Source organism: Podarcis filfolensis (assembly GCF_964270895.1).
Source record: "Podarcis filfolensis genome assembly, chromosome: W".
Classification (NCBI taxonomy): domain Eukaryota; kingdom Metazoa; phylum Chordata; class Lepidosauria; order Squamata; family Lacertidae; genus Podarcis; species Podarcis filfolensis.
In genome coordinates, this window is record NC_139619.1 from 41,135,969 (window position 1) to 41,156,903 (window position 20,935).

The 20,935-nt window shown below is 51.2% G+C and overlaps 1 pseudogene across 1 annotated transcript in view; it reads right to left on the minus strand.

Moving 5' to 3' along the window:
• The window catches only part of LOC310753746 (inositol polyphosphate 5-phosphatase OCRL-like), a 68,478-nt pseudogene extending 61,721 nt beyond the window's left edge, over positions 1 to 6,757 (minus strand). The window contains exon 1 of the transcript in view: positions 6,728 to 6,757. The product of the transcript in view is annotated as an inositol polyphosphate 5-phosphatase OCRL-like (transcript). The remainder of the gene's footprint in view (positions 1 to 6,727) is intronic.
• Between the last annotated feature and the right edge of the window lie 14,178 nt (positions 6,758 to 20,935).

Below are 20,935 nucleotides of genomic sequence, written 5' to 3' on the forward strand. Positions count from 1 at the left end.
GTAGTCAGACACTCCCAGTGTTCTATGCCCGCCTCTGAATGTGAGACGTCACTCAGAACTTCTTAACCCTGTAAGTTCTGACTCTCTCCATAGGCAAATCTGTCATAAAATCGATGGACACCACCTCCCAGGGTCTTCCCGGCGTGGGTAAGGGTTCCAGTAACCCTGCGGGGGCCGCCCTCTCCCCCTTTGCCCTCTGGCAGCGGTCGCACCCCCGTACATATTCCCATACATCTTCCCTCACCCTTGGCCACCAGAACTGCCTGGTGACAAGCAGCATGGTTTTGTGCTGTCCAAAGTGCCCCGCTGTTGGGTTGTTGTGGAGTTGTTTGAGTACCTTCCCCCTCAAGGTCTCCCCCGGTACGTACAGCGCCCCCTTATAGTACAGTAGCACTTCGTTTTCCTCAAACCCTCCATGGTTTTCCCTTCCGTCCCGGAGTTCCCTGATTTTAGTTTGAGCGAACCCGTCGTTTCTAGTAAGCCCGACCAGTTCTCGTTTCCCAACCAACGCTCCCCCACACACCCATCGGTTCTCGGGGAACACGTGTCGGATCTCCGGCGGTCCCTCTCCTTCCATGTACTCCGGCTTCCGGGAGAGAGCATCTGCTCTTACGTTTTCCTCTCCCGGCACGTATCGGATCTCGAAGGAAAACTTGGAGAACTCCTGTGCTCATCGAATCTGTCTCTGGTTGAGTACTCGCGCAGTCCTCCAGTATTCCAAGTTCTTGTGATCCGTACAAACCTGGATCTTGTGCTGCGCCCCTATTAACAGATGTCTCAATCGGCGAAACGCTGCATAGATCGCAAGCAGTTCACGGTCATACACCGTGTAGTTTTGCTCCGACTTGCTCAGCTTCCTCGAGAAAAAGGCACACGGCCTCCAGCCCTGCTGGGCCCCTGGCTGCAATAGTACCGCTCCGATGGCTCGGTCTGACGCGTCGGTCTCCAGCCTCATGGGCTTCTGCAGATCAACGTGCAGGAGCTGCTCTTCCGAAGCGAACGCCTTCTTCAGTCTTTCAAAGGATTGCTGAGCACTTTCTGTCCAGGCGAACTTCTTTTTGCTACTGAGACAATCTGTGATGGGCGCTGTCAAGTGGGCGAAGTTCTTGATGAACTTCCTGTAGAAGTTGCTGAACCCTAGGAACCTCTGCACGTCCTTCCGGGTTTTGGGGGCCTTCCATTCCAGCACCGCCTGTACTTTGCTTGGGTCCATAGCTAGGCCCTTGTCTGACAACTTGTACCCCAGAAACTCGACCTCTCTGGCATGAAATTGGCATTTTTCCAGCTTGACCCACAACTGGTGCTTCTGCAGTCTCTTTAGCACTTCCCTGACGTCTCTGACATGTTGCTTCTCATTGTCCGAATAGATTAAGACGTCGTCCAAAAAGGCTACGCAGTTCTTGTACAGCAGGGACCCCAACACGTGGTGCATGAAAGCTTGAAAGCAGGCGGAGCCCGACTGTAATCCAAATGGCATAACTAAGTACTCAAAGGCCCCCAGGGGGGTGAACATGGTGGTTTTCCATTCGTCCCCCTCCCTCATCCTAATCAAATTGTACGCTCCCCTGAGGTCCAGCTTGGTAAAAATTTTCCCCTGCCTCACCCGTGTTAAAATGTCGTCAATCCTGGGCATTGGGAAAGTCACGGGTTCTGACACCAGGTTGACGCCCCGGTAGTCCACAACGAGCCTGGGCTGATTAGTATCCTTTTTGTCCACAAAGAACACCGGACTGCCCCCCACCGCCTTTGATTCTCTTATGAACCCTCTTTTCAGGTTCTTGTCAATAAATTGCCGCAACTCCTGCATCTCCCGGTCAGACATGGCATACAGCTTACCCACCGGCAGCTGAGCCCCTGGGAGTAAGTTGATTTGGCAGTCAAAGGGCCTATGGGGGGGTAGTCTATCCGCCTCCTTCTCGCTGAAGACTTCCTTCAGGTCAGCATATTGTGGTGGCACCTCCCCTTTTGGCTCCACAGCCAGCCCAGCCACCCTGGCCACTGTCATCCTTGGGTTCTCCCCCCCCCCCAGACAGTGTTCCAAGCAGTAAGCTGACCCAAAGGTGACTGACCGCTGATGCCATGACACTACTGGATCATGCAGTGCCAGCCAGCTCATCCCCAGTATTATTGGCGGTCCTGCCAGTGTGGCTACATGAAAGGCAATGGTCTCCATGTGCCTGGAAACCCTCATTCGCATTGGTGGGGTCTGGTGTGTCACTTCCCCTCCCAGAAGTTCCCTGCCATTGATGGTGGTCACTTGCAAGGGAAAATCCAGGGGCAGCAGGTGGAGTTGGTGCTCTAGAGCGAAGTCCCTGCTGAAGAAATTGCAGGAGCTGCCTGAATCCAGCGGCCCCTCCACCTTGACTGGGTGCCCATTCGGGAGTTCTAGCACCACTTCTATGGCTATAGCTGCCCTGGGAGGGTCAGGCTGGGGCACTTCTATTGGTTGCTGGCCTGGCTGCTGGCCCCGCTGGTTGGCAGCTAGGCGTTGCCGTTTCCCTGCGCCTGCCCTTCTCCCCCCTTCTCCTCACAGCCAGCAGCTCCCACTATCCCTTGCCAGGCCTTTCTTTGAGGGCAGACCCTGGCAAAATGTCCTGGCCGTTGGCAGAGGAAACACTTCTTGGTGGTTTTCCAATCCTTTCCCTCCCTCTTGCGACCTTCACTGGAGTTTGAAACCTCGCGCGCGATCTATTTCCATTGGCTCAGCCGCCTGGGAAAGCTGTCTCGGTATTTCAGGAATGTGGTAGTCATGGCAACGTTCCCCTCTCACTTCGCGTTTCTCCTGAGCCCGCGCTTCCTGCCGCACTCCAATCGCAAGCACAGCCTTGGTCAGCTGATCCATCGACTGCGGGCGGGGCGCGCGGGACAGCTCGTCCTTCCCAGTTGGGGACAACCCCTCCTCAAACAACATTTGAATGGGTTCAGAGTCCAGATCCCACCCGAGCCGGTGGATCAACATCGCAAAGCGCGACCAGTAGTCTCTAACTGATTGGCTCCCCTGCTTGCACCCCATCAATTCCCGTCGAGTCACACTTTGCTCCACTTCACTGGAATACATCACATCCATCACTTGGAAAAATTACCTAAGGTCCTTCAAGGCAGCAGTTTGCGTCGCCATTAGGGGCCTGATCCATTCCCGTGCCCCATCCTCTAGATGCCCCACAATATAGGCCACCCTTTCCCCATCATCAGAAAAGTCATTATGCTGCAGTTCCAAAGCGTACTCTATTTCCGTTCGGAACGCGTTGTAGTCCTGGGGCTTCCGCCCAAACTTGTGTACCACCCCCGGTACCTTCCTTGCGATGGGGGTGGGTCTGACCTGTGCATCCTGAGTCCGTCTTTTGTCCAGCCGCGCTGTCAGGAGAGCCACATGCTGTTCCAAATCTCGGTTCCTCTCTACCAGATTTTGCACTCCAGCTGCTTGCTCCGTCCCTCCGGCTTCTCTGGTTTGGCTCCTTATGCTGCCTCCCTGTAGCTGCGCACAAGCAACGTCGGGGACTGACGGATTGCTGTAATGGTTATAGGGGTTGCTTGTGCGTAAGTTGCCGCCACTCCTGGCTAGGTTACCTGGTTGAACCCTTTCTGTCTGGACAGCCCTTCACTTTGTGGCTGTTTCAGTCGCTGGCAGAATTCGTCAGTGGGCGTTTCTTGAACTTCTTCCAGCAAAGAAGTTCTTTGACGCCAAGTCTCCTCCTACTCTCCCTGCGTGGAAGTCTTCTGTGCAGGGAGGGTGTGGGCAGCGGAGCACCCGTGCTCTCTCCACTGGTCTCCAGTGAAGAGTCCTGGAGCCTCCTCTCCGATTCCCCCATCTGCCCCCCTTCTCCACTGGTGTTACGCTGATTTCCTTCCCCAGCAGATGGGCTGCCTCTCTGCCTGCTGGGACCCTCTCCGGCATCCCTCTGGAGCCTTCCCTCCGCCTCTGGCTCCGATGGCAGTCCCCTGACAGTTGTGTATGTGCAATTCACATTTGTAGTGTTCTAAATATGTACAAAGCAACCTTGCTGGGGGATGTGGATGAGGTTAACCCTTTCTCTCCCTGCCATGGTCCCATGAAGCTGCTGTATTTCAAAGGGAAGATCCCTTGGCCCCCCTGGCAGAGAGAAAGACTTTGACTCCCTCCTCCCAGCCATCCCAGCAGCCCTCAGGCTTCCCCTTGGCTGCTTCTAAGGTAATAAACAACCACCAATTAATACCATGCCTACTCTGGATCTGAGAATTAAGAAGATAACCTGCCAAGAAGAATATACAGCTATTTCTCCCCCTCAAGGTACCTTGTATTCCTCGACAGCCTCTTCCAGAGGAATCACCTCGTGGTGTTGGTGCTTCTTGGATCTGCCCCAAACCACACAGATGGGGGCTTCATCCTCCTTGCAAAAGAGTTTCAGGGGCTCCTGGTGCTTCTCACAGACTCCTCCTTTCCCTCTGGAAGACTGAGAGTCTTGGCTACTTCGACAAAGGTAGCCAATTGCCGATTGCGGATGAGGCTCCTTCTCTGGACTCCAACTCGGCCTTGAGGACAGGAAGCCAGCCTCCTTTTTGCCCCGCTGCACTGGATCAGGCCGGACCGGCAAAAGTTGTGCCCACACTCTGGGATGGTCCCTGTGTCGTAAGAGAGTCAGGGTCAGAGAGGGGAATGAAGGAGAAGGACCCTACCAATATCAAATAGATCATATTCTGCCTTCACACCCTACAAGAAGGTCAATGGTGCCTTGGGGAATGGATCCTTTTTCGCTGTATCGTATTGTATCCTTTTTGCTGTATCTTTCTCATTGACTTTAAGAATGGATCTAAATGTATTTTTCCTCAAAATGCTGTACTTTTCTAAATGTATCCAAATGTATCCGAATGGGTTTTTGTATTTCCCCCCAAACTCATCACCTAGAGAATGTTCCTTAAATGTAACAATCACTTGTTCCAAATGTATTTGATACAAATGTATTCGAGTGTATACTTTTATGGGGAAACGTAGCTAGGAAAATGTGGCGAGATATATATATCTTGCTTATAGTGCCTTTGAACGGTCAACGTTCCACCCTCTATCCTTTCACGAGCTGCCAAAAACACTCTCCACACCACACTGCCATCTACTGGGTCTACAAATAATACCATGAATACACACAAATACAAGCTCTAGAATAACTTAGTTTTATTTTCCCATAAGTATGCAAACATAAGACTATCACACCCGAATTGATAGCTATGCAGAACAGGATTTCCCTCCCTCCCTCCATCGGATAGCTGCCTGCGCGGCTGTCTTTGAGGGGGGTGGAGGGAGGAACGGGCGGGATCGACATCGGATAGCTGCCTGCCTGCCTGCCTGCCTGAACATGCCGTGCACCCGGGGGGCGCTGCGACCGGCGCCCATTGGGAAGGAACAAGACAGGAAAAGGAAGGAAATGGGAGAGGTATTTTTAAGGCCCCACTTTTCACATGGTGTCCTGTTGTGTGGTCAGAAAGTACTCTTTATTGTTTGATTTGGGTTAATGTCAGAATAAAAGCGAGTTCCTTCAAAATAACACATTCCTTTTTATCTTACCAATTTCTCATATTGTAAGAAGCGGAAGAAGAAACCATAGAGAGCATTCATATTTTCCTTCTGATCAATGAAGTCAAACGTTACAATTATCCATTTTAGAATGAGCACCTATAGGGAGAAGACAGATCTCAGTAAGCCAAAGCAAGGCCAAGACAACAAACCCCTTCTGGAATATGCTCAGCGTGTACAACATCTAGCTGAATCATCACCAGGATAACTAAGTCAGACTGGGGGAAATATCATTCTTCAGAACCAAGACATCATTACCATGCTTTCCAAGTTACCTGAAAGTCACTAGAACACTTGCGAGCACAGAGCCAAGACACAGCTGAAAGAAGAGAATCCTCTGTTATTACGGAAATGGGAATCAGAGTCTTCAGTAGCCTAGTGCTTATCACTGTGCCTGCAAGACATTGAAAGACACTGCTTAACATTCTGAACATCTTCACTCTTGATAATTTCTCACAAGCTCGAAGCAGCCCCGGTTCTTGTTAAGGGAGAAGGCAGGGCAATGCAGCTCCGTTGACATACTTTGTTGCCAAGGGGAAAGAGAAGCCCAAACATGTTTTCTTTACCAAGCTTGGCACTGAGTGCGATGTTCAGCAAGTTATGAATTTCTTCTGGTGCCAAGCCTCTCTCTTGCGCAATCTTTTCCACAGTCTCCAAAGGACTCTGCAAAGCTCCCTGCTTCCGTGAGGCACTATCTTGAATTAGAAAAAAGGCAAAGTGTGATTCAAATCCATTCAAAAAACTGTCCTCATGCATGATGGCCTGTCCAATGGCTTGCTTTACCATCAATTGGCAAGGGAGCCCCATTGAGATGCCATGGCATTTGGAAAACTCTGGAATGCTGAACTTGCCTTTTGCTTTCTTGCTCCTTCGTTCAGTGGGTAGGTAGGTGTAGGTAGGGGTAAGTCGAAAGCTTCCTTGAAATTCCTCAGCCCCGAAGACTTCCGGTCAGCGCCAGCGATTAATGGCGGATTTTCCCCCGAGCTCCGGGGGAAGTCTGCTCAGCGGGTTCGGGTCCTGCCGCTACGGCAAAGCGGGGACCCCTAAAAATCACAGGCGCGGAAGCCTGTGAACGAGGAGACCCGGCGGGCACCTTTTGCGCCCCCCCAAAACCGCAAAGGAGCCTTTTTAAAGGCTTCGGAGCGGCAGCGGGTGAGCGGCGCGGTGCTGAGGGTCGTCTACCCAGCCTGTTGAGTGAAGCCGCATCGCCATGATCGGAGAGCGCTGATTTCTTCCCAAGAATTTGGACTTAAAAGCAACTACTTGTGAGTAGGATTAACGGACTTAAATTGAAATTAAATTAACAAGAATTTTGGCACTAGCATGGGAAAGGTACAAAAAGGAAGTCTGCCTTCCCGTTGTGTAGACAATCTAAAGCAAAGTGACTGTAAGCTGTAACTTAAGAGTGAATATTTTCTTGAAATTAGTAATCTATCGTTTGGAAGAGCATTTCTCCCCACCGTTTGGCAGGAGCGAAGGGGGGTGGAAATTGAACTTTTTATGCCTGTAAGAAAGGAACGAATTTAAAAAGAACATCCGCTGCCTTGATCTCTGGAGTCGGACTGCCTTGACAGGGAAACTGAATGGTGGACTGTCAGCACATTGGGATTGTTTGTAGCAGTAACTCTGTGTAAAGATACAGTGTCTTTGGATGGACTTTTACATAAAATAGCATTGAAGATAAATTGGAAACTGTGGCTAATTGGAGAAAAGGGGTTTTTTAAAGAGACATTGGTTATAAAATTTCAAAGTGAAGTTGGAACTTTTCCCCCTAGTGGAGACTTTGTTGCAACAATAACAACTAAGCCACTAGAAGTGAGAGCCAGTGGAAATTTCCTTTCTAAAACAAAAGTACAAGTTTAGGACGTGACCTTGGCTCTGAATGAGAGTGTTATGGATAAAGAAAAGGGGAAATTTGAAGAAAGAAGCTTAAGATCTGGTAGACAATACAAGACTGATATTTCCCACCAGCGGAGAGCTTCAACATCCGGAGGCACGGGTGCAGCTGCTGCCTCTCAAACAAAAGTAAGAGCTATGTCAACAGAAGATGCTCTGGCACAGGCACTTGGCAAAATTAATGTATCTTTGGAATACTTAACGAAGCAGGGAACAGAGACAAGTAAACAAGTTGTGGAAACTAATAAAACAAGTGGCTGAGGTCTCAGCAAAAATTGACCTGAACACGAAAAGTATCGATGAATTGGGAAGGAAGGTAAATTCTAATACAGAGACTATTGTAAGACTTTTGGAGGACTCGGCTACAACTCAAAAGATTGCTGAGGAAGCAAAGGAAATTGCCGCTGCTACCCAGGAGAGGATACCACCGGTCATTAAGAAATTGGAGGATCATGATCTGACTTTGTCTATGATCGAATTGCAAAGAAAAGAGAGAAACTTAAGGATCAGATCAGTTCCGGAAAGTGAGAGAGATAACTTGGCGGACTTCCTGACAAAAGAATTTCTGGACTTTTGGCAACAGGGCCTAGAGAAGGATGAATTCAAGATAGTGAGTGCATTTAGGCTTGGTACAAGACAAAGGAAGAATAAGGCAAGAGACTGCTTGATAACATTAAGATCAAAAGAAGAGTTACAGATAGGTAGCCGTGTTGGCCAATCACCCATTCCCACCACCCTTCTGAGTAATACCCCTCCCCACCTTCTCACTATATAGAAGGATTTGGCAACTTCTGTTTCAGTGTATCTGAAGAAGTGTGCATGCACACGAAAGCTCATACCAAGAACTAACTTAGTTGGTCTTTAAGGTGCTACTGGAAGGGGAAAAAATTTTTTTGTTTTGACTATGGCAGACCAACACGGCTACCTATCTGTAACTGGAACTATGGAAGGCACCACATTGAGCCGCATGAAATGGAAGTCCATCAACCTCACCAAGAAACTTGCACAGGTACAGACTGATATCTTCTTTCTTACTAAATGCAAGAACCTGGACATTATACCCAAGGGTCTTAGAATTAAGAACCCTCTACAATCCACGTATCCCACTGAATATGCAAGAAAACTATGCAACACTTTCTCTAAGAAGCTGCTCAAACATCTGATCAGCGTTCTCTACTCTAAACAGAAGCTAATAAAGGAGGAACTCCTTGTATTGGACAACTCTATCAGGAACCACCAAGCTTGGCAAGAGTTCCAAAAGGAAAAACAAAACATTTACCACTCTCAACTGGAGCTACTGAAAAAACAGAAAAACAAGAAACTCTCTAACCTTTCCAACCTACAGGCTACTAATCAAAACAAGATCAACAATATTGTCAATCTCTCACAGCAAGCACTCAGCCCAGCTGAGGAATCAGTCCTTTCACATGGACTGTCATTCTGCCCTGCCAAATCCCCCACACATGATTCAGTTCTACGGGGACTTGGAAGCATTTTTCCGCCGTTTACGCCTGATGGAGTATTTTCAACACACACAACAACAAGACAAAGCAGAACAAGCAACAACTCCACAACACAACACCTCTCAACCCACTGGAGAACAACAACCACCCTCCCAACAGAACACTGACCACCAACTACCACCGAAAAAGTGTTACACAAAAAGGGACTCCACATGGACCCCTTCTGATGGACGCAATACCACACTGGACTTGTACATTGACTGCTTCCGCCACAGAATCCAAACAGATGTGACCAGAAAACACCATCGCTTACAACAAAATCTAAACCATGCTGAAAGGAGAGCCATAGATTATCTCAGAAACAACCCAGACATTATAATTAAAGAAGCAGACAAAGGTGGAGCTGTCGTCATCATGAACAAAACTGACTACATTCAGGAGGCTCACAGACAACTTTCCAATACCGCCTTTTACATAAAATTGGACTCAGACCCCACACAAGAATACAAAAAAGAACTGAACAAGATTGTTAAGGAGCTACCCCCACACATCCAAGAACAGATCCTCACCAACACACCAACAGAACCTCGACCAGGAACTTTCTATCTTCTACCTAAAATACACAAACCAGGAAATCCAGGACGCCCCATCATTTCAGGTATTGGCACTATTACAGTGGGTGTCTCCGGTTATATGGACTCTGTTCTGAAACCATATGCCATCAGTGCTCCCAGCTATGTACGTGACACCACAGATTTTCTGAGGAAAATACAATCTTTAAATAATCTTCCCAACAACACTATACTAGCTACTATGGATGTGGAATCTCTGTATACCAACATCCCACACAACGATGGTTTACAAGCTATAAGGAACACAATTTCAGATAAAACCACAGCGGACTTTGCCACCAAACTCTGCCAATTTGTCCTTACCCACAACAACTTCAAATTCGGTGATGACCTGTTCCTTCAGATCATCAGCACAGCAATGGGCACCCGCATGGCCCCACAGAATGCCAACATCTTCATGGCAGATTTAGAACAACGTTTCCTAAACTCCTACCCACTCAAACCTCTCTTGTACCTGCGATACATTGACGATATTTTTATCATCTGGACACATGGTCAACAGACCCTGGACACCTTCCACCAGAAATTCAATGATTTTCACCCCACAATCAACCTAACAATGAATCAATCTATGCAAGAAATACATTTTTTGGACCCTACTATAAAAACACAGGATGGACGCATAGACACCACCTTATACCGTAAACCAACTGACCGACAAACATATCTACATGCCTCTAGCTACCATCCCAAACATACCAAACAGTCCATTGTATATAGCCAGGCACTACGTTACAGCCGTATCTGTTCCAATTCTACAGACAGAGACTCTCACCTAAGAGATCTACAGCAAACCTTTTTAGAACTAAAATACCCAGCAGATGAAGTTAGACAACAGATCAACAGAGCCAGACAGATACCCAGAGAGAACTTGCTGCAAGACAGACCCAAAAAAGAAAATAACAGAACACCTCTAGTCATCACATACAGCTCCCAAGTTAAAACAGTACAACGCATCATCAGAGATCTACAACCTCTCCTGGACAATGACAGTTCTCTTTCTCAAGCTCTGGGAGGAAGACCTTTCATTGCCTACAGACAGCCACCCAATCTTAAACAACTCCTAACCCACAATAATACTACAACCAGACGTAACACGGACACTGGCACCAGAGCCTGCAATAAACCCAGATGCCAACTTTGCTGCCACATACACCCGGACAACACCATTACTGGCCCCAACAACATCACACATACCATCTCAGGACTATTTAATTGCTCATCGTCTAACATTGTATATGCCATCAAATGCCAACAGTGTCCTTCAGCTCTCTATATTGGACAAACAGGCCAAACCTTACGCCAAAGAATAAACGGACATAAATCGGACATCAAGAATCACAAGACAGAGAAACCAGTAGGAGAACACTTCAATCTCCCAGGACATTCTATACAAGATCTCAAAGTAGCTGTATTACTACAAAGGAATTTCAGAAATAGACTGGAAAGAGAAGCTGCTGAATTGCAACTCATTACCAAACTTAAAACCATGGAGAGACCTGGTCTGAACAAAGACATTGGATCTTATCTCATTATACATGACAAAGCCATTTTTCACCTTCTCACCCCTTGCTTTTTCCTGTAAGACCTATTGCAGTCGTTAAGAGTCGTCAACAGGCTCATCACAGCTATCTGCCTATCACCCATTCCCACCACCCTTCTGAGTAATACCCCTCCCCACCTTCTCACTATATAGAAGGATCTGGCAACTTCTGTTTCAGTGTATCTGAAGAGGTGTGCATGCACACGAAAGCTCATACCAAGAACTAACTTAGTTGGTCTTTAAGGTGCTACTGGAAGGAAAAAAATTTTTTTTGTTTTAAGGGAACCCTGCCACACTAGGACTCCCCTCGCCCCGTCACAACGTTGTACCAAGCACCGCACAAAAGTCCAAAACCCCGAGAAGAAAGCGCCATTTCTGACCCCGTATCCCGATGCTATACACGATCGATGTATTTGATGAATGAACAATGTATTTGCATGAGGATGCGTTCTAGCCAATCAGATGGCATTGAATGTAGCCCTTCAGCCAATCGCAGCAATGCCATGACTCTGCAGAGGCAGCTCAGCTCCAGCTGTTTTGCACGCTCCACTGAGCGCTGACAAGGTGATGACAGCTCCCGCTGCGAAAACAACGGACTGAGTCAATCGAAACCTCGTTACCCTGTTAATCCAATCAAAACTAGATGTTGTTTAGTCGTTTAGTCGTGTCCGACTCTGCGTGACCCCATGGACCAGAGCACGCCAGGCCCTCCTGTCTTCCACTGCCTCCCGCACTTTGCTCAAACTCATTCTGGTAGCTTCGAGAACACGATCCAACCATCTCGTCCTCTGTTGTCCCCTTCTCCTTGCGCCCTCCATCTTTCCCAGCATCAGGGTCTTTTCCAGGGAGTCTTCTCTTCTCATGAGGTGGCCAAAGTCTTGGAGCCTCAGCTTCAGGATCTGTCCTTCCAGTGAGCACTCAGGGCTGATTTCCTTAAGAATGGAGAGGTTTGACTTTTTGCAGTCCATGGGACTCTCAAGAGTCTCCTCCAGCAGCAGAATTCAAAAGCATCAATTCTTCGGCGATCAGCCTTCTTTATGGTCCAGCTAGATACAATGTAGCAATGTCAGGCCAGGCCACTTCCGAAAAGAACCGTCTGTATTAAAAAAGCCTAAAAACACTTGGAAATTCATAGAAAACCACTGGTTTCACCGATTCTCTTCATTCCACCGCCAGTCTGCGTCGTTGGCCAAGGACTTGGGAACCCCTCAGTCCCTGCCAGAATTCCCCAAGCGGGAGGTCACCTACTCACAGGAAGATACTTTACCCGTAGGTGACAATCGCTGGGCAAAAGCTCTCCTCCGGACTTACCCAGGCGGCAGACTATGCAAACCTAAGTTCTATTGTCTTCTTGCAGTAGGTCCTTAGAATGTACTTGGGTGTCGAGACCCCGCAGCCCGCTCCCCTCGTTGGAAATGACTCACACAAGGACACAGATATTAGGTTTATGTTACTGGGCAAATTTTGGCCACAACTTTATTGAAATTAAAGAATGTGAGTGGTATTGGCTTAGGCATTGATTGGACCTGACTATATCTGACTCCTGCAGGAAGTCCCAGTAAGGGTAAGCCACCGGTAGGGGGAGCCCTGTCGATGCGAACCAACTCAAGCTCCCCCTGGTGTTCCCGTCGGGGTCGTGTCAAGGCCTTAGCCCCCCAGCTGGGCTTCAGACTAGATCAACACCCCCGGATTCCTTTAACAGAATACTCTTAAGCATGGAGGGGCAGGTGATGGCCACATCTCCCCTCCCCCACACAAGGTCAAACAATGCCTAACCGCAACCCTAACAAAGTTGTGACGATTGCTACGAGGTAGGCGAAAACCAAGTGTCCAGTGCCAATTTGCCAAGTGGTAAAATTCCTACCAGGCCACTCGGACAACCAAGGCGACCAACCAAAGTCCACAGCAAGGCCATTGCCTAACCTGCAAAATAGGGAGGGAGGGCGGGTGATTGAGGAAGCGAGCCAAAGAGGAAGTCCTCTGGGGGTTGGCTGGCCCGGCTCTGACGTGGCCGGGATCCCATAGGCAACGGGGGACAGAGTCCCCCACCCCTGGTGGGGAGTGGGTGGCCACGTGGTCCACCACAACTCCTCCCCACAGGGAAGTGGAGCGGATTTCCCAAGACATATCCTGTATTTGCATGTTACCCCAACACATTCCTCCTATGTTAACCATGTATAACCCTCCCCTTTTCTGATGGAGTGGTGATGTTTAGCGAACTGTCTGCTGGGATAAGATAGGAACTTTTAAAAGTCCTTGTCACCCCGTTCTCGGGGTTCAATTCCTCTCTGAACCTGTTGCGCGATTGTCAGAGCCGCCCGAGGTCCCAGCTCACAAAGGACCAACGCTGCTTCGTTGTTAGGTACAAAGTCTTTATTGAAGTTCAGTTTCACTTCCAGAGCCGCAGCGTGCAGCTCTACGTCTCAACTGTTAGACCGCCGATGCTCCGTCTGAGTCTCCTCCCCCCAGACACCAGTTTAAGATTCTAGCCTTACTCCACCTCTTCCTCTGTTCCTTCCTCCTCTGGTTCCGCCTGTCCGTTGGGGTCTCGCCCTTTCTAGACTCTTCTGACGCTGAATCCCCTGAGCCTTCCCCCTCCCTCCGGCGGGCTTTAGGAGCTGGTTCCCCATCCGGGTCTCCTGCTGTTCCCCGCGCCTGTACATTTGAACTTGGCGCGCGCACCCAGCCAGCAACTTTCCTCCTGACCGTTTCACTGCTGCTGTCACTGCTTCCCCCTCAGGGGGGGCTAGCTGCAACTGACCTCCCCTCCGTTGGAGGCGTGGTCAGCCCTGACTCACTCTCTCTCCCTGCTGGAGGAGACGCTGGCCCTGACACATGTGACTCTTCCCCCCCACTATGCTCTGGTGGGAAAACTGGTCCTGATCCCCCGCTGCTGCTTTGGGGTTCCCCGCTGGCTCCTTGTTTCTGGTGCGTCCCCCCTGGGACCCCCCTTGCCCTGACCGTCGGCGCCCCCTTCTGGGAATCTTCTGATTCGCTGGAGAAGCTCATGGAATCTCTCGGGCCACTGTCATACTCCCCTACGCTGCCCTCGGATTCTTCCCCTTCGCTCTCCATTTCCTCTCTCCCCTGTGCTCCTGCTCCTGAGCCCCTGACATCCATCCCCCCCCTCGAAGCCCCCCTTCCCCGCTCCCCCTCTTTGGGTGTGGGTTCCGGGTGCTCCAGTGCTGTGGGTGTGAGTGCGGGATACCAGTCTTCCCCCCCGGTGTGCAGCCGGCCCGCGGGATCCGGCCAGACCGCAATGGGCTCGTCGACGTCGATTTCTTCTGCTTCCATCTCTCTGCTGTTGTGCTCGAATCCAGGATCCTCCCCCAAAACGTCCATGTCCTTCCCTCCCCCGGGTACCTCGGGTGAGACTGCGTGTAAGGGTCCCCACAGCAGTTCCCTGCGCCACCCCACCTCCGGTTGAGTGTCCCACCAATAGGAGCGGTTTGTGGCAAACCCCGAGAGTGATGCCTCCGGGGAGCTTGTTTCTTGCGTCGTCTCTTCAGCTGATGAAAAACCCTGGAACGTACTGGCTGAAAGTGTGGGTGTGGAAAGCCAGTCGTCGAAATACTCTGCCGGCATAGGTCTGTGTGGGAAGAGTGCATGGAACTCGTCTTTGAGGTAGTGCTCCTCCACGGCATAGCACGGTACCCATCTGTTGGCGCTGGCTGGGGTACCTTCCCTGGCGAGCAGATATTCCACCCCCTCTTCCCCCCACCTCGAGTCCAAAATCTCCGTGACCTCGTTGAGTGGCGTCGCCCTCCGTGACCCCTCCCTCTTTGGAGATTCGTTAAGTGGGTCTGGCGCGTTCCCTGGCGCCTGAAACCTGTGGGGTTCCCTGTAGGGTGTGAGCACTGACCTATGAAAGACTGGATGCATTCTGGAGCCCTCCGGGAGTGTCAACCGGAAGGCCACTGGATTGATTTGTGCCGCGACCTGGTAAGGCCCCAGCTGCTTGTGTTTGAGCTTCCTCTTAGCTAACGTCCTGGCCGGCACTGCCTGGGCTGCTAACCAGACCCAGTCCCCCACCTGGATGTCTTCCCCAACTCTCCTGTGCTTGTCTGCCTGCATTTTGTAGGCGTGTTTCGCCAGTTCCAAGTGCCTTCGGAGTTGCTCGTGGACCTCCTGTAACTCTGCTGCTAAGTGCTCTGCTCCCCGTGGCTCCCCCTCCCCCTTCATCTCTAACCCCAGGAAGGTTCTAGGATGACGCCCATTGTTGGCAAAGAACGGTGTCACCCCTGTAGACGCGTGCTTCGTGTTGTTGTAGGCAAACTTGGCCAGCGGTAGGTAGTCCACCCAGGTCGAGGGTTGTTGATTCGCGTAGCATCGCAGGTACTGCTGCATGATGGCGTTGACCCTCTCCGCCTGTCCGTTGGTCTGCGGATGTCGTGCCGACGCTAAGTTGATCTTGTACGAGTACGGCTGTTTTGCCTCGCGAACTGGGCAGATCTGTGACAAAGTCCAGGGCCACTCTCTCCCACGGTTCGAACGGCGTCTGTAGGGGTTCTAGCAGACCCGCCGGCTTCCTGTGTACTGGCTTGGCCCTTTGGCAGGTGTCACACCTGGAGACGTAATCCGCGACTTCTCCTCTCATCTTGGGCCACCAAAAGTCTCTGGTTACCAATTCCGCCGTCTTGTCCTTGCCGAAGTGCCCAGCGCTGGGCGCGTCGTGTGGCTGCTGCAAGACTTTCGCGCGGAGGTCGTCTCCGGGCACGTAGAGAGCCCCTTTGCGGATGAGCAGTCCGTCTCGTATCTGGAACTCGTCGTCCTTCGCTGTGCCTCTTCGCACCTTGGATTGTGCGAACGAATCCGTCTGCAGCACTCGACGCACCGCGTCCAGTTCCACTGCGGCTGAGGCGCACGCCCACGCTTTCGGTGTGAAAATGTGTTTGGCCGCCACCGCTGCTGCTTCCTTGAGATACTGCGGCTTCCTGGATAGTGCATCCGCCATGACGTTGGTGTCTCCCGGGACGTATTCTATCCAGAAATCGAAATCCGCAAAGAACTCCGCCCAGCGGATGTGTCTCTGGTTCAGGAACCGCGCCGTGCGCCAGTACTCCAGGTTCTTATGGTCCGTGCGGACCTGCACTGTGTGTCTGGCTCCGACGAGGAAGTACCGCCACGCCTTGAAGGCTGCATGAATGGCCAGCAACTCCCTGTCCCAGATGGTGTAGTTCTGTTCCGCCTTGCTGAGTTTCCTGGAGTAGAATGCGCACGGCCTCCAGTTCCCTTGCGGATCTTACTGCAACAGGACCGCCCCCACCGCTCTGTCCGAGGCGTCCGTCTCAACCCTCATTGGCTTGCTGGGGTTTACGTGTAGCAGCTGTTCTTCGGACGCGAAGAGACGCTTGAGTCACCTAAAGGACTGCTCCGCCTGGTCCGTCCAGGTGAACTTCTTCTTCTTGGAGCTGAGTGTGTCCGTGATGGCCGCCGTCTCCTTTGCGAACCCCTTGATGAACTTGCGATAAAAGTTGGCGAAGCCGACGAACTTCTGGACCTCCTTCCGATTGCGCGGGCTCTTCCAATCCAACACCGCGCGGACCTTGGTGCTGTCCATGTCGAGTCCCTTGTCGGACAGCTTGTAGCCCAGGAAATCCACCTCCGTCATGTCGAACTGGCACTTCTCTAGTTTGGCGTAAAGTCTGTGCTCCCGTAGCCTCTGCAGGACCTCCTTGACGTCCCCCTCGTGAGCCTCCTGCGATTCCGAGAAGACCAGGATGTCGTCCAGGAAGCAGACGCACTTCTTGTAGAGGAGTCCCGCTAACACGTGATGCATGAAAGCTTGGAATGTATGGGAGCCATTTTGTAGACCAAACGGCATTAGGCGATATTCATAGGTGCCTAAAGGTGTAAACATGGCCGTCTTCCACTCATCGCCCTCCCGCATGCGTATAAGGTTGTACGCCCCTTGTAGATCCAACTTGATGAAGAGTTGTCCCTTCCTCACCGTCGCGAGCAGGTCGTCGATCTTGGGCATGGGGAATGTTGTGGGCTTTGTCCTGGAATTGATGATCCTATAATCAACTACGAGCCTGCGTTGGGGCGTGTCTTTCTTCTTCACGAAAAACACGGGACTGCCCTCCACTGCTTTGGATTCTTGGATGAATCCCCGCTTCAAGTTGTGATCTATGAACTCCCTGAGTTCTTGCTGTTCGTCCTCAGACATGGAATACAGTTTTCCAGTCGGCAGCGTCGCCCCCGGCAGGAGGTCAATCTTGCAGTCGTAGGGCCTGTGGGGAGGCAGCTTATCCGCTTCCCTCTCGCAGAAGACCTCCAAAAACTCCTTGTACTTGTTGGGTACAGCTTGCACCATGCCTAGGTGTAACTGCGGTTCATCCTCTTGCCCCTCGTCCTCCTGGCTGGTCCGGATGCAGTGTTCTGCGCAGTAGGAGGAGCAGAAGGTCAATTGCCGCTGGTACCATGCTAATGCCGGGCTGTGCCTATCCAGCCAACTCATACCCAACACTATGGGCGTGTCCGACAGGTGGGTGACGTTGAAGCTGATGACTTCGCGGTGGTTTCCAATTTGCATTACCATAGGCGGTGTTTGCTGTACCACCTCTCCTCCCAGTATCTTCCTGCCATTGACCGTGACGACGTTTAGGGGCATCGTGGCTGGTAGGAGTGCTATGCGATGTTGCTTGATGAAGTCCACTCCTACAAAGTCTGCGTTGCTCCCAGAGTCAATGGTGATTGGGACTTCCAGGGTGAGCCAATTGGGCAGCTGGAGCGATGCGGTGAGTTGCACCACTGGTTTGGGTGGGAGGGGGTCTGTGGGCTGTAAAATCTCTGGGGACTACTTCACTGACTCGCCTGGCTGGGCCCCAGTGCTTCCGTTTCCAACCAGGCTTCTTCTTTTCCCTGCAGCTGTTCTTGCTGCTGAACTGCTCCCTTTACTGTTGCTGAGCCTGCAGTGTGCTTCTGGATCCTCTGGGGACCCTCTTTGGCCATGTGCTGTGCACTGTCGCAGATGTAACACTTCCTGCTCCCTCTATGAGTCTTCGCCTTGACTGCTCCTAGTGTTTGGGCTCTGCTTGCTGTCTGAGCCCTGGCACCACCTATCTCCATCGGCTCTTCTCCTCTCCCCAGTGGAGGCGTGGATAGCGCGCGCCCTGTCTCTTTGGGTAGGAAGGGAGTTGTTCTGGCTGGAGTGCTTGCCCTACGTCCCTCCTCTCTGCTCCAAGGGCGGTCTTCCAGGCGCACCCCTATCGCCAGTGCTCTTTGGACGACCTCTGTGGTGCCTTTAGGTCTTTCTCCCCTTGCCAGCTCATCTTTCACGGCCCCATTCAGTCCCTCCCAGAACAGATTTCTGACGGCAACGGAGTCTTTCTCCCAGCCCAGCACGTTCACTAACGCAAAAAAGCGTGAGTGATATTGTCTCACCGTGGCTTTCCCCTGCTGCAGCCCATGCATTTCCCTCCTGGCCACATCCACATCTACCGTTGATTTAAAACAAGCGTCCATAGCTTTGATAAATGCGTCGGCATCTTGGAGGGCGGGATCAATTTCGCGCCACAAATTCCGCAGCCACGATTTAGCTTCCCCATGCAGATGAGTAATTATTAATCCCACTTTCTCTTGCTCATCTCTAAAGTCTTTCCGAAGCAAATTGAGCGCGTAAACTATGTCGGCTCTGAAGTTAGGGTACTGCTGCAGGTTCCCGTCGAAGTGGGCTACTATGCTGCCCCCCCTCTTCCCGAGGCCAACTCCCTCTGGCTTGGGTCCTGGCAGCCCCTCTTTGCCCCAACGTTCCCACCTGGTTTGTAGATCCCGGCAGAGCGCTACTGCTTCTTCTTCTCTTTTCCTGGATGCTTCTACTTCTGCATACACCCTCGTGACTGCGTTTTGCAGTTCTTTCACCTTGTCCTCTGTAGTCATCTTTGCCTATCTTCGTGAGCTCGCAAAACGCCAAGTCTTGCCCCTCGCTGCACCAACTCACGCTGCGAGGGTTAATTCAAAGCAGACGGAGCATACTGTCAGAGCCGCCCGAGGTCCCAGCTCACAAAGGACCAATGCTGCTTCGTTGTTAAGTACAAAAGTCTTTATTGAAGTTCAGTTTCACTTCCAGAGCCGCAGCGTGCAGCTCTACGTCTCAACTATCAGACCGCTGATGCTCCGTCTGAGTCTCCTCCCCCCAGACACCAGTTTAAGACTCTAGCCTTACTCCACCTCTTCCTCTGTTCCTTCCGCCTCTGGTTCCGCCTGTCCGTTGGGGTCTCGCCCTTTCTAGACTCTTCTGACGCTGAATCCCCTGAGCCTTCCCCCTCCCTCCGGCGGGCTTTAGGAGCTGGTTCCCCATCCGGGTCTCCTGCTGTACATTTGAACTTGGCGCGCGCGCCCAGCCAGCAACTTTCCTCCTGACCGTTTCACTGCTGCTGTCACTGCTTCCCCCTCTGGGGGGGCTAGCTGCAACTGACCTCCCCTCCGTTGGAGGCGTGGTCAGCCCTGACTCACTTTCTCTCCCCGCTGGAGGAGACGCTGGCCCTGACACATGTGACTCTTCCCCCCCCCCTACGCTCTGGTGGGGAAACTGGTCCTGATCCCCCGCTGCTGCTTTGGGGTTCCCCGCTGGCTCCTTGTTTCTGGTGCGTCCCCCCTGGGGCCCCCCTTGCCCTGACCTTTGGCGCCCCCTTCTGGGAATCTTCTGATTCGCTGGAGAAGCTCATGGAATCTCTCGGGCCACTGTCATACTCCCCTACGCTGCCCTGCTCCTGAGCCCCTGACAGCGATAAACTTTGGTCTCCGCTATTTGCTCCGGTTGGTGGCTGGACTCCTTCTTTGTTCCGCAGGGACCCACGGGCTCTGAGCAGCCTCCCACCTGGATTTTTCCGTAACAACAGAAACTCGACTAACCCTCTTGAGAGAAGAAAGGTGGCTTTTGCTCCCACTGCAATGTTGTAATCTAAATAAGCACATCTTCCTACAAGTGAATAGTAGCCACCTATCTGGGGGGAAATAAAGTGGTATGCTGAGAGACATGGTTACGGTGGAGAGCAAATCTGTGTTCCACAATCCGAACATCCCGAGAGAAACCAGATGGCAGCTTTTTTTTACTGTGTCCACAGAACTCAATGAAAGCCAACCAGTGGTTTGGGTCAGTTTAAGTAGAAGCATGTTGAAATCTGCAGATGGCACAAAGTTCAGCGGCAGTAAATCAGAAAGAGGGGCAGTCCTTAAACAGCTGAAGAGAAGGGGATAAACCTCAACTGAGCATCCAAGTATTAACATCCTGACGGTAAGGGCCTTACCCAACCCTAGTCACATGTAAACACCATTTTAAAGTATGGCTTGATGAGCTAAAAGATGAAGAGGAGTACCCATTCAGAAGCACATCATATTGGAAACAATGCAGTTCAGTACTAACACTCCAATATGCACCAGCTTTATTCCCAGTTCGTGATCCAGCAAGAGACAAACGTACTGGAGCTGATTTACATGTCTTGTTCTTCTCTGCTGGATTGGGGCATAAGCACTGAGCCCTATCTTTCTTCTTACCTTTATTCAAACGGGTCAAGGCTTCTTCAATGGAAAGTCGGTCATCTTCTGTCTCTTCTGGTTTGTTTACTACCAGTAGCCAGCAAAGCTTGTTCTGGCACCTTAGAATTCTCGTGTCTCTTCATTTTTTTCTTATTCCAGGAAAGAAACACAAGACAAGGTCAGCTTTTTTCCCCTTTTCTTTTGCTAGTATTTACCTGTCCTCCGATAATCAAGTTTGGTGCAGAAAAGGAATGGAGAGCTTTGTTGTTGTTGTTTAGTCGTGTCCGACTCTTCGTGACCCCCTGGACCAGAGCACGCCAGGCCCTCCTGTCTTCCACTGCCTCCCGCAGTTTGGTCAAACTCATGTTGGTAGCTT